The following is a 13,618-nucleotide window of genomic DNA, read 5'->3' on the forward strand; positions in this document are numbered from 1 at the left end:
CCTGAAACTTCTTTGAACCGAGTAAATCAGCACATAAAAATATGGATATCATTTTGGTTCTACTTACCCATACATCATCAGCAGCAGAATCAAAGCTGGTAGGTTAGAAAGGGACACGTAGGCTTTTTGTTGGAAGCACAGGAAGATGACGATGACTATTAGACACGGGACTATGTAGTTACACTGTAATAAAGCACACAAAACCCATTAGACTCTAGTTACACAGTAATAGAACACACAAAACCCATTAGACTGTAGGTACCCTGTAATAAAGCATGTATAACCCCTTAGACTATGTAGTTAAACAGAAATAAAGCACACAACCCCTTATTGGACTATGTAGTTACACTGTAATAAAGCATGTATAACCCCTTATATGGACTTATGAAGTTTACACTTAATAAAGCATGTGTAACCCCTTATTAGACTATGTAGTTACACTGTAAAAAAGCACACAACCCCTCATTAGACGATGTAGTTAAACTCTCTGAAAGAAAGAAAATATTGTTGAACTCCAATAAATGTGAATTCTATAGATTAGGTTTTAATTCCGCTTTCCCAGCTACCCTCTTTCATTTGCTCATTAACAAAGAGAGCAAATCTATTCCCCTTCATATGAGGAGACGAGTCTGAGGCTGGCTGACTGGACAAATCTAATGGAAAACCATCTCGCAATGTACCAAACTGTGGTACAGTTGAAGTCGGAAGTTTACATACACCTTAGCCAATACATTTAAACTCAGTTTTCACAATTCCTGACATTTAATCCTAGTACAAATCCCTGTTTTAGGTCAGTTAGGATCACCACTTTATTTTAAGAATGTGAAATGTCAGAATAGCAGTAGAGAGAATGATTTCTTTCAGCTTTTATTTCTTTCATCACAATTCCCAGTGGTCAGAAGTTTACATACACTCAATTAGTATTTGGTAGCATTGCCTTTAAATTGTTAACTTGGGTCAAATGTTTCAGGTGGTCTTCCCCAAGCTTCCCACAATAAGTTGGGTGAATTTTGGCCATTCTCCTGACAGAGCTGGTGTAACTGAGTCAGGTTTGTAGGCCTCCTTGCTCACACATGCTTTCTCAGTTCTGCCCACACATTTTCTATAGGATTGAGGTCAGAGCTTTGTGATGGCCACTCCAATACCTTGACTTTGTTGTCCTTAAGCCATTTTGCCACAACTTTGAAAGTATGCTTGAGGTCTTGTCCATTTGGAAGACCCATTTGCGACCAAGCTTTAACTTCCTTACGGACGTCTTGAGATGTTGCTTCAATATATCCACATCATTTTCCTGCCTCATGATGCCATTTATTTTGTGAAGTGCACTAGTCCCTCCTGCAGCACAGCACCCCCACAACATGATGCTGCCAGCCAGTGCTTGACGGTTGGGATGGTGTTCTTCGGGTTACAAGCCTCCCCTTTTTTCTCCAAACATAACGATGGTCATTATGGCCAAACATTTCTATTTTTGTTTCATCCAAAAAGCTTCTCCAAAAAGTACGATCTTTGTCCCCATGTGAAGTTGCAAACTGTAGTTTGGCTTTTTTATGCGGTTTTAGAGCAGTGGTTTCTTCTTTCGGAGCGGCCTTTCAGGTTATGTCGATATTGGACTCGTTTTACTGTGGATAAAGATACTTTTCTACCTGTTTCCTCCAGCATCTTCACAAGGTCCTTTGCTGTTGTTCTGGGATTGATTTGCACTTTTYGCACCAAAATACGTTCAACTCTAGGAGACAGAACACGTCTCCTTCCTGAGCGGTATGACGGCTGCGTGGTCCCATGGTGTTTATACTTGCGTACTATTGTTTGTACAGATGAACGTGGTACCTTCAGGCGTTTAGAAATTGCTCCCAAGGATGAACCAGACAAAAATCTTAGTTCTTGGCTGATTTCTTTTGATTTTCCCATGATGTCAAGTAAAGAGGCACTGAGTTTGAAGGTAGGCCTTGAAATACATCCACAGGTACACCTCCAATTGACTCAAATTGTGTCAATTAGCCTATTAGAAGCTTCTAAAGCCATGACATTTTCTGGAATTTTCCAAGCTGTTTAAAGGCCCACTGGAATTGTGATACAGTGAATTATAAGTGAAATAATCTGTCTGTAAACAATTGTTGGAACAATTACTTGTGTCATGCACAAAGTAGATGTCCTAACCGACTTGCCAAAACTATAGTTTGTTAACAAGAAATGTGTGGAGTGGTTGAAAAACGAGTTTTAATGACTCCAAGCGAAGTGTATGTAAACTTCCAACTTCAACTGTATATAAGAATATCAATATTCTATCTGAAACAAGTTTTACAATCATGATATTGGCTAATGAATCTCTAAATACTGCAATAGGCATGATGCATCGATGTGGGAACAAAACTATATAAATAAAAAGAACATATGTGATTTGCAAACTTCTACTCCACAGTTCCCCCTCTGTGCCTCATATCTTTTAAAGGAAGGGTATTGAAAGCGGTCGAAAAGCTCTGCCAGATGGTGAGCTTAAGCATTTTCTCTAGATAATCCTGAATGAATCGTGAATAATGAGAAGTGAGAAAGCTACAGACGCACAAATATCATGCCCCGAAGACATGCAAACCTCTCACCTTTACAATAACATGGGAGGTTAGCAATTTTTGGGGGGTATAATATTTGTAATCATGGCAGCATCTACATTCAATACATTTGAAGTACACAGCCAAAAGAAGAACAAATGCTTCACTGTCCCATTGGGAAGCGTTCAGGGAGAGCGGAGATGCTTAAGCTCACCATCTGACAGTTTTTCGACCGCATTCCTAAAAAAATGTGACTCTCTGCATAATTACATATGTCTATCACTTTGTTAGCATTCATCCAGCATAATGGCTAATAGTTCTGAGTTACCTGACAGACGGTTTACCTCCATTAAGTCTGAGGGAAAGTGCTCATGTTCTACCACTTTGCATCCCTTTTTGCCACTGCTAAGCTTGTTGAGCACAACAAATCGGAACAGCCGGTGTCAATAATTCAACGCTAGCCAATAACAGTTACACAGGCATGGACTTCCGAGCAGCCATTGCGATCACAGGTACATTTGCCATTTGCCATACTTTTATTTGAGGTTCATTCTTATCCATCCCTTCCTCACGGTGGACGGTAGAAGGCCATTGCGTACCCCCTGGTGTGGTCACCAATTAGGGGTAAGATGGCGGAGAAACCAAAGGTTTCCTGGCATCAGAACCTCAGGTGCCACCAACTGCCATTGTTGCCTGACTAACCAAACTCCCTGTTCCGGCAAAACGTCATCCCACGCCCACGGACGATTGTTTCTTCTCTGCAATGAGTCAAGATTTGAGTACCTCCTTGACAATTTCTAGAATGCAAACATATTCTAACCGTTCTGATTGGTCTCAGAAACTGATGGGTTGGGCCAGAGCCAGAACACATGTGGGTTACACAGCGTTTTGATAATCTTTCATTGGCTTTGATACTCTGATTGGTTAGAAATGATCCAATCGCTGATGACTTTGTTTTGTACAACACCCCTCATTTTGACAACACCCTAAACGACTTCAATGATGGCAGTCTCAGACTGAAGTATGTAGGGAACATAGAGTAGTGTCAGGTAACTGCTGTTTTGCCCTTGAGCAAGATCTTAACACCTAATGTGTTCCAGGGGCCCTTCTCTGTGGCTGACCCTGTTCCTTGCATGTGTGTATGTGTGATGTCTGGGGGGTTGGGAATGACATAAGACAGCAAAAAGACACATTTACGATTCACATTGGACAATAACGTTGAATTCTGTACTATTAAATTCTCTAATGAAGATAGCCTACAATATCCCAGGCGAAGTTGGCGACCCAGTAGACGGTCGGGTTGACGCCACTGACAAACTGCAAGTGCTTGGCCTTGCTGACACGCTCCTGGATGAGGAAGAGGACGAAGCTTGCTGGGATGAAGGACATGGCAAAGATGACACAGATGGACACCACCACATCGGTGGAGGTGGCGGCCCTGAAGGAGAGAAAACAGGAAGTTGAGTACAAGTTTGATCCTGTGTGATCTTCTAGCATGATCAATAGGTCTGGTTGATATTTCTAGAACTGGTAAAGGGTCAATTGTTTTAAAGGGGAAGTTTAGTATTTTACAACTCAATGTTAGATGATAAACCCTAATCTATGATTTGCTTTTCTTTAAACAGCCACTAAAAACGTCAGCTAACTGTAGCAACTGCTAGCTAAAAATACATTGTGATGGGAGCAAAACAATTGTCAAATCACCTATAAGTAAGGTCAAACCAAATAATTGAGTTTATTTCAGTTGATTTCTTTTTTTCCCAGGTCCCACATGACCCAATCACTGCCATGAATTTTTAACAAGCTAGCGGTAGATAAAGTAAGGTGAAGGGACCTCTTAAAGAAAACCGAACAATGGATTACAGTTCTCCCGGCCCACAGACTACTTTCAGTGTGCAGAACCATCTAGCATGAAGTTGTAAAATATTGAACTCCACCATTAAGACTGATTGATTTTTCTAGTATCGATCCATCAATCATGAAATGTATTCATTACTCTTTCACATCTTCTGTCATGTGCTCTACAGTAACCTGGCCTAAACCCGTACAGATCAGTCCTAAAGGACCATACAATATTTAGTCTGGTGTGTGAACAGCTTGTTTTTATAATTCTATAAGTGTTTTGTTTCCGTGCGTTTCCCATGAAGCAGTCACCACTTACAAAATAGTGTTTTGTTTCCGTGCGTTTCCCATGATGCAGTCACCACTTATAAAATAGTGTTTTGTTTCTTTTGCTTCTTTCCCATAATGGATTAATGACTCATTAGGAAACAGTAGGAGTAGCCAGAGGAAAACCGAGGACACATTTGAAACCCATATACTTCCTTTACTAACAAACAAGAGCCAGAGGCCACTCAGAACTTTCCCCTGACAATTAGTCCTAACACGCGAGGACTCTAGGGAGCAGATAGGGTCACAGTGGTAAAGAGGGAAAAAATCCTGTCCGAGAAATATGTTATGAACTTGACATTGGATGCATTCCAAATGGCACCCTATTCCCTATATAGTGCACTACTTTTGACCGGACCCCTATGGGCCCTTGTCAAAAGTAGTCCAGGGATCTGAGGCCAATGTCTGCTTAGCCCTCAGGGGCTGTAGATAGAGGAATGGTCAAGAGGCCTTTCGGTGGAAGTAAGCCCCATAACCTTTCCAGGTGTTGAGTTTCATTCTGAGTGAAATCTCACACTTTCTGCCCCAGTCTTGTCATTAATCTTGCCTTTGACCTGGAATGAACACAAATGCTACTGAAATGTTTTACCTATACTTTAGTTGCTCTGGATAAGAGTTTCTACTTAATCCTAAAAGCACCAACATATTTATAACCCTGAAAGCACCAACAGGAGTCATTTTTTTATGGTGATGATTGTATGTCAAGCTGTAACACTTTTTCTTTTATTAACCTTTTGTAACACAAGTAAATGGTTTTAAGTCCCCTAAATAAACATATTAAAAAAGATCCACACATTTACAGTCAAATTTGGTGTCAGTCAAAAAATATGCTTTGGTATGTTTTTCATGTTTTGAACAGTTATTTTGATCAATTTCAAAGCAACATTCAAAGCGCTATTCATTCACGGTGCTGTGTTTCTGTGATACTCAGAGGCTGATAAATTGGTGATTAAGCTAATCTGACACACGTTTACAACCTAAAATGACTGCTGATATGAGCGATATGGGCAGCGGTGCCATCAGACTTAAAGCTCTAACTTTGGAACGCTATGGGCTATCAACTCACGTCCAATGGCGAAGGTGCATAAAGATGGAGGAATTCAGATAGGACGTCCTTGTTTTTAGACCTACCTACAGAGTTCTTAAACTACAGCGTGCGACATGATTCAATATGTCAATAGTATTGGGATCAAGTTTACTGTGCTACTGCTAAAACAAACAAAAAAAGTCATGGAAACTCAGAGCACGGTCTGATATGGCAAACTTAGAAAATAAAGCATTTATGGTAAGTACAGATGGGCCGCCAACTTTATGCATGTCCGCTATTGCATCTGAAATGTGAGACTCTCAACTTGATATAGAGACATTGACTGAAAGCAAAAAATGTATTCACGTGTTGTAGTTCTTTTTCAGTTATAGTGGCTGCCACGGCCCCAAGGGGCCAAATTAGGGCTGGCTCCATACCTATATATTTTCAGGGTACTTACATCTGCCTCTGTGACAAATGTGGTGCTTTTATCTCAAAGTGAACTATTGAGTCAAAATGTTCAGTTTAGACACACCACTAGTACACAAAAGGGAGATTATTTTTCATTTCTCCATATTAAACTTTTCACACGTGAGTTACAAATATCTTACGGTCGCCGCAGTGCGAGTTGTTTTATGCACGTGATGTCAGAATGCACTCACTGTTTGAAATTGTACTCTCTTCTCATCTTTGTTTGACGCGGAAAAAACAAACATGGTGGAGCGCACAAACTACCCATCGGCAGATTACTTTCAATTTTTAGAAAGTGTTTTACTAAAGTATTTCGATAAGATGGGGAGCTCACCCAAGATGTGATGAATTGTAAATAGTCATTGCTATTAGCTAATTGATATTGTGGTTTCTGTCAGCTGAGAGTTAGCTAAATATTACATCTTGTGTTATGTCAATCTTTCATCAGTTAGCGCTAGGACAAATGTAGCCTAGATTTTCTGGTTTGGATGATTGTTGCGCTGTCCCTACTTCTGTGAATGTCTGAACATTTCATTCAAAAATAAACTGGTCACATTCAGGACATAACTTTGTAAGGACTGTGTTTGAGCAAAATGTTTCTGTGAAAAAACAGTGTGGCCTGCTCAAACGCTGATTTGCGTCAATCGAAACTAGACATTCTAAATAAGCATTCTAATTACACCGGGTTGTGCGCACGCTGCAGAGAACATGAAATCATAGTACATTTTATAATACTTTTTTCACTAGTTGCTTGACAAAGTCCTTACATTTTAGGAGGATAAAAAAATTGGTTTCGAAATTATGTTTTTGACACCTTGGTGCTTTTTGGGTTAATGACTAAAATGAAACCAAATGTCGAGTATTAGCAGACAAGTCCCATATGGTTTTTGGTCCAACCGGCCATATGGTCATATGGCCGGTTGGACCAATTCTATCTATGTTCTATAATATACTGTTAGTTTTTGTATTAGCTTGTTACCAATAGATGACTCAATTTGACTGAATTCTCTTTTTGACTTGCAATCAGGCAAAACTACTGAAAACATTTCCGAGAACCAATGACGATTCTTCATGGAAACTCTTGATCCTCCATGCTGTTTGAATATCATTCACCCCGCTAAAGGCATGTTGTGCTTTCTTGCCTTCCATACTTTCACATTCTGTCAATTCAGAGCTCCTGCTGGTCTCTTTTGATGAATAGATCACCCTCTTTCTGCTCTCTGCTGTCACATCTAACAGAGTTTCGGGTAGGAGGAGGTTTTGGAAGTTCACAAACAAGAGATGGAAACTGCACCAGAGAGGTGCTGGACTTTTGAGGTCAAAGGTCATTCAACAGCACTTCAATTATTCATGTTGTCTGGTATTGAGTGTGCCAAAATAAAAAACGTCCTCCAAATTGATTTATTTTTTCTATTTTATCCACATTGAAGAAGAAACACTAGAGGAGTTGGCGATTATAGATGTTAAGTTAGCCTCCTGTGTAATTTATTAGCTAATTGCAGATTGCAGGCAGTGGGCGACCACGTCTTTAGCTTAAGATCTAACGAGAGGCTCAAAGAGTTCATCTCTTTCCCAACTCACTTGCGAGGGGCAAGGCGCAACCGTTTCTCTCTCCTCAGAAGCTGCTGACCTCTCTTTCATAAGAATCATTCTTAATTTCCAATGTTTTGCTCTCAAAACGTCCTTGCTGCGTCCGCTTATTTAGCTGTGAACCAGACTACAGTATATTCGACCACCTCCTCACACACACGCACACACATACAGACAGACCGACAGGCAGGCAGGCACACACACAAACGTCCCTCCTCCCTCCCCACCCTGCCACAATCTCACACCAGACTACATGCCAGGTAATTAACATATTACATTAGTCATCACGTGCAGCCCCGCCATGGCCTGGACGTAATTGGGATGCGTAAACATGAAATAATTTACGCAGTGGGTGCTGCCCCACTTTCAACAGTTTTCAACAGGCTTATCTAGACCGCACTCAACAGGGCCAAAGATTATTTGAGGCAACTGATTGGCTAATGAGGTAACCCTGAACAAGGGCTAACGGCTTATCACGGTGAGGGAACACAAACCCTGCTAGTAAAGTAACAAGCTGTATAGTTGGGGATAAGCTTTTAATGTGTTTTAATGTGCCTGGTCTTTCCAGTTGTTTTTGCCCAAGGTCTAGAGTGAGATATGGCTTCAAAAAGCCATGGAGGGGGGTTAGAAAACCATAATGAAGTGGTCAAATAATCATCTGTTTTTCAATTGTTTAGGTAAACAATTTTCCATTCCAGTATATGTAGCCATAATGCAAATCTGTTCATTCTATTGAACACAGAGGGACTAGATGTCCAAATAATTACTAGTTTCTCAACATCTGTTTGGTGCTACCATTGTAAAAAATAAAAAAGTAAACTCATGACAAAGGATTTTTCTTTCTAACTACCCGGAAAAACAAATACTTTCTTTGAAGACCGTACGCAAAGCCCTAAATGTCAAGCTCTCTTTTATTAAAGGACATTGGGGATTTAGTGACTGAACAGGTCTCTCTCTCTCTGATTCACTGAAGTCAAGCTCCAGGTCACATAGAACCACCATAATGATTTACTGTGTCTTCTTACGCTAGCAGAGCACTGCGGTCAGTCAAACAAAATGCCTGGACAGAGGCTATCCCCGAACACAACCACCCCTCCATGTTTCCCTATCTGATACATTGAAAACCATACTTTGAGTGGGGAAAAAATCTTGAATTAAGGCAATGATGCAGGGACACGAACACGATCACATAGGACACGGACACCCTAGCTTTTTTCCTCTAGTAATTAATTTTACATGGAAGGAGAATCCCAAGTTAATCTCTAGATCATGGATAATAAATTACAGGCAGGGCCCACATGGAGATTGAGAGAGCAAGAGAGAGAGACAAAGAGACACAAACAGAGACAAAGACAGAGAGATTTGTCTTGGGCTGAATTTATGGGTTTGGAAGCTGTCGTAATTATCTTCTAGCCAAGCCAGCTTCTCTCTCTAATTCACCACTGTTGCTAACACCCGGCCACTACATAAATACCTTACTTGGTACCACAACAAAGGAACAAGGAATTAAATGGTATCTGTGGCATGATTGATTGCGTCCACAGGATCTCATCAGGTTTCAACATCGAAACTGACATTTCAGCAAACAAAGTGTGAAAACTAAGCATCTACAGAGAAAGATGTACAGGACAACACAAATAGAGCTTTATGTTATGTTATGCTATGTAATGTTATGCTATGCTACAGGTAACTGCCAAAATAATGGAAACATGAGTAAATGAGGGATACAAAGTATATTGAAAGCAGGTGCTTCCACACAGGTGTGGTTCGTGAGATGATTAAACAATTAACATCCCATCATGCTTAGGGTGTATACAAATGCTGGGTAGGCCATTATTTTGGCTACCATGGCTGTGCCCCCATAGAATGCCAATGCCCCAATCCACAGGGCACGAGTGGTCACTGAATGGTTTTATGAGCATGAAAACGATGTAAACCATATGCCATGGCCGTCTCATTCACTATATCTCAACCAAATTGAACACTTATGGGAGATTCTGGAGCCGCGCCTGAGACAGCGTTTTCCACCACCACTAAAACACCAGATTATGGAAATTCTCTTGTAGGAATGGTGTCGCATCCCTCCAATAGAGTTCCCGACACTTGTAGAATCTATGCCAAGGTGCATTGAAGCTGTTCTGGCTGGTGGTGGCCCAACGCCCTATTAGGACACGGGAATGTTGGCGTGCTATTAGATGCTACTGTATGTTTTCATATGTTAAGTAATTATGTTATGCTATATTACTCTGTATTATGCTTACACTATATGTTACTGTATGTTACATTACCTCATTTCAGCGAGGGGTTTGCTCGATGATGGAAATTAGATCGATGATAGACTCAGACTGCATTAGACAGTGGAGGCTTGTGGTTCTGTACTTCTATAACGCCCTCATTGACACTAGAGATCTCATGGGGAAGCTTCAGGGCTCCAGACTGATCACTTGGGTTATAAAGCAACAGTATGTGAAAGCGGGCGGTCCCCGTGGGATCGCCTCTAGTGTGCTATTACTAACACAAATCTATATCTCTGTCTTTAATTCTCTCTTTCTCTCCGTCACTCTTTATTTCTCTGCCTTTCTCTCCCATCTCTATTTCTCTTTATTTCTCAGAGGGCCTCATCCTCTCAATCTCCCTATTCATCTATACGCCAGCCCAATACTATCCCTCTCCCTCTCTCCACTTTTCCCTCTACGTCTCAGACTCCTGCTACTTGTTCTGCCGCTCCAGCTTCCCTCACTCCCTCCCCCTCTGTCTAAACCCCTTCCTCCCTCCCTTTGGCTCCGCTTGGCCTGTCGTACAGGTGACAGAACAGGTATAGGGTAAAGTTACCCATAGATGCTGATCTTGGGTCAGCGTTGCATTTTCCCCATGTATGGTTACAGTTAGGATTGGAGAAGGGTAACTGATCCTAGATCTGTACCTAGGGGAACCCCAGAGCTGATACAACCCGACTTACATTGCCTGGTAGGAAAGCTGAGCCTTGGTGAGGTTGAGGGGGTGGCTGGAGGCGGAGATTCCATACTCCCTGGGGTCATGACCCGGCGGCAGGTTGCCTCTCAGGATGGCGTTGTTGGCCACATTGAGGAACGATACAATACCGTGCCACGCCTGGTTGTAGAACCACACCTGGAGACATGACAGATGGTTTATTGCTGCTATAGTTCAAAGACAATATAAAGCATATATACAGTTTCCCGGACAAAGATTAAAGCTAGTCCTAGGTTAAAAAGAATGTTCAATGGAGATTCTCCATTTAAAGTTGTTGTTTTTTATCCGCTGGAAAACCAGCCCATGGAGTGTACCTTACTCCTTACCTATGTAGCGCCAAAGCAAGTGACAACAGCTATCAAGATGTGGAAACACTTAGCATAACATAACCATTACTCCATGGTATAAGTAAATCTGTTATGGAACTATATTGCATCATCAGATATGCAGGAGGCAGTTAGCACCACTGTTAATTTAGCTAATTCTGAGTGGAAAAGTGATGATTTACTTATTTTATGGAAATGATGCAGAGTGCTCCTGGTAATTAGTCCAGTTAAATGTCAATGTAAAGCATGGGCCTTGCCATGCTTAATACATGAAAACAATTATATTTTCATTACATAACAGCAACTAGAACAAAATAAAGCAACTCTCAAATTAGCATCATACTACACAGGCAGAGATCTATCTATGTACTGTACCAGCGTTGGGCTATACCTGCTACCAGTGGTGGGCCGTCAGGGCCTGCAAGGCCTTCTCTGCTGGCCTAAACATCATCAGAATATATATATTTTTTAAATATATTTTCCCACAAATATGTATTAAATTATTCCCCAGAGTAAGAGTTATACTCTTCATTTCATAGCTTTCCTCTTGGTTGCACTGCTTCCAGCCCCAGGTTGAGATTTGGAGGGCTGGTCTTTATGTTAGATCTTTTATCCAATCATATTCAGCCATCATGTGTTGCCAGGGGTCTAAAATCTGCTCTCAGGCCTTCAGAATCAACAGTGCGGGCGCTTGTAGCTTAAAGTGAATGGAAATTAAAATTTTGTGTCAACCAATCAGCTTTAGAGTTGGCTATTGTACGCCTGCTGGCTGGCTCCAGTGTTACACAGGAGCCAGCTAGCAGGCGTAGGGCGTCCACGTCTTTTGATTGGATTACCAATATTGAGAGGCAGGTCCTATGGGCAGGTCTATGCAGATCTAGGAAACTCTACTAAGCTGTTTTTTGAACCCACAATGGCGGAAGGAGGAGAAGATATCGATTTCGTCGAGGATATAATTATAACGCCATTCTCAAGACGAACTTTTCAAGAAAAGTTAGACATTGTAAGGAGAGGTCGCCCGACGCCACAAAGCCTGTCACAGGCGGGAAAGGGGTTCGTTCGCTCGCCACTTTCAAAGTTTCAACTACGAGCGCTGTCAATGGCTCAAAGGCTCCGAGAAGCACTGCAAACTGTACTGCTGGGAATGCCTATTATTTGCAAGTGATCGATTTGGTGTTTGGAGCCACACTGGCTTTGCAAACTTGAGTTGTCTGTTAAACACTGTTTACCCAAAAATTTCAATTTGTCAATTTCAAGGTGACGCAACGCCTGGTTATACTGCGTTTCTGTCTAAATGTATAGTGTCTAGAGCCATGGCATAATTGATGATAATAAGAGGTGGATTAATTCGGGTGGGACTGTGTAGTACCTCACTGAAGGCCTAGGCCCCAGGCCCACGGCACGCCACTGCCTGCTACTGTGTCGTCTCACAAAGCACTCGTGATGACCAAACAAAAATGGTAATGGCCACCAAGGAACCTCTGAGTCTCTACGCCTCAAGATGAATGATGATATAATACCTTGACATTATCCCTGGTCCCGAGCTCTTTCAGGAGCGTCTCGGTATTCAGGAGCATCTGATTGGTCGTGTTATCCTAATGAAGGAGAGAATAAAAATACATTTAAAAAAGGCTTAATTGGACACACTTGGGAAAATACATATCCTCTTTGAAATGCAAAACAACACAGAACAGGAGAGGGGAATAGGTCTCTCAGCAATACCTGTAGGTTGCTGAGGCCCACTTATTTTATATAGGCTTGAGAAGTAACATTCATTTTCTTGTTATTTTGGCAAACCCGCAACACTGCCTTTCGCTTGCCCCCATGTCCATGTCATCTTATCTATTGTGATCTAAATTATACAAAAACTGATCTTAAGTCAGCACTCCTGCTCTGAGATGCTTGATGCATACGTCCCCTGAGTACTAGAGCTATAGAGGGCAGGTGGGAGTGGGGGCCGAATGAGTCAATGTTGATGACCGAGTGGGGGCCGAATGACTTCGACAACCCAGGACTGCCTTCCACTTGTTGTGCTCTCCTCTCTCTTTAATTATTATTTTTTATTTTTACATATGTCTCTCTTTTCTCACTATGGAAATAACATGGTGTTATAACATATAGCACATGACAGCTACAGGACCAAGCGGGAGTGGGCTGAATGTGTCGCCTTAAAAAATACACTCTGGTCATGTTTCATGTGAAATGGGCCTGCTGCAGATGACTGGGCCGCCGCGTGTGATTTGCGATGGCCCATCATCCAGTTCAGCCCGGTGCACATTGCACACGTTACAGGTGTAATATAAATCAATGCAAATGGCTCCCCTCACCTTGATCAAAAGCCTACAATACGAGAGAGGAAGGAAGAGGGGGAGGGAAAGAGAGAGATGACCCCATGTCACCCCCAAGAGGTTTAGGATGGGAACAGGCAACCACCGGACTTTGCAGCGGCAGCGGCAGCACTTGGTCTGGGATTAAGGATGGATTATCTTATTAACTTC

General features: G+C 41.8%; 1 pseudogene; it reads right to left on the reverse strand.

Moving 5' to 3' along the window:
• LOC111960328 (phospholipid-transporting ATPase ABCA1-like) overlaps positions 1-13,618 on the reverse strand; it is a 232,665-nt pseudogene that overhangs the window by 61,423 nt on the left and 157,624 nt on the right.

Source organism: Salvelinus sp. IW2-2015, linkage group LG37 (assembly GCF_002910315.2).
Source record: "Salvelinus sp. IW2-2015 linkage group LG37, ASM291031v2, whole genome shotgun sequence".
NCBI classification, from domain to species: Eukaryota; Metazoa; Chordata; class Actinopteri; order Salmoniformes; family Salmonidae; genus Salvelinus; species Salvelinus sp. IW2-2015.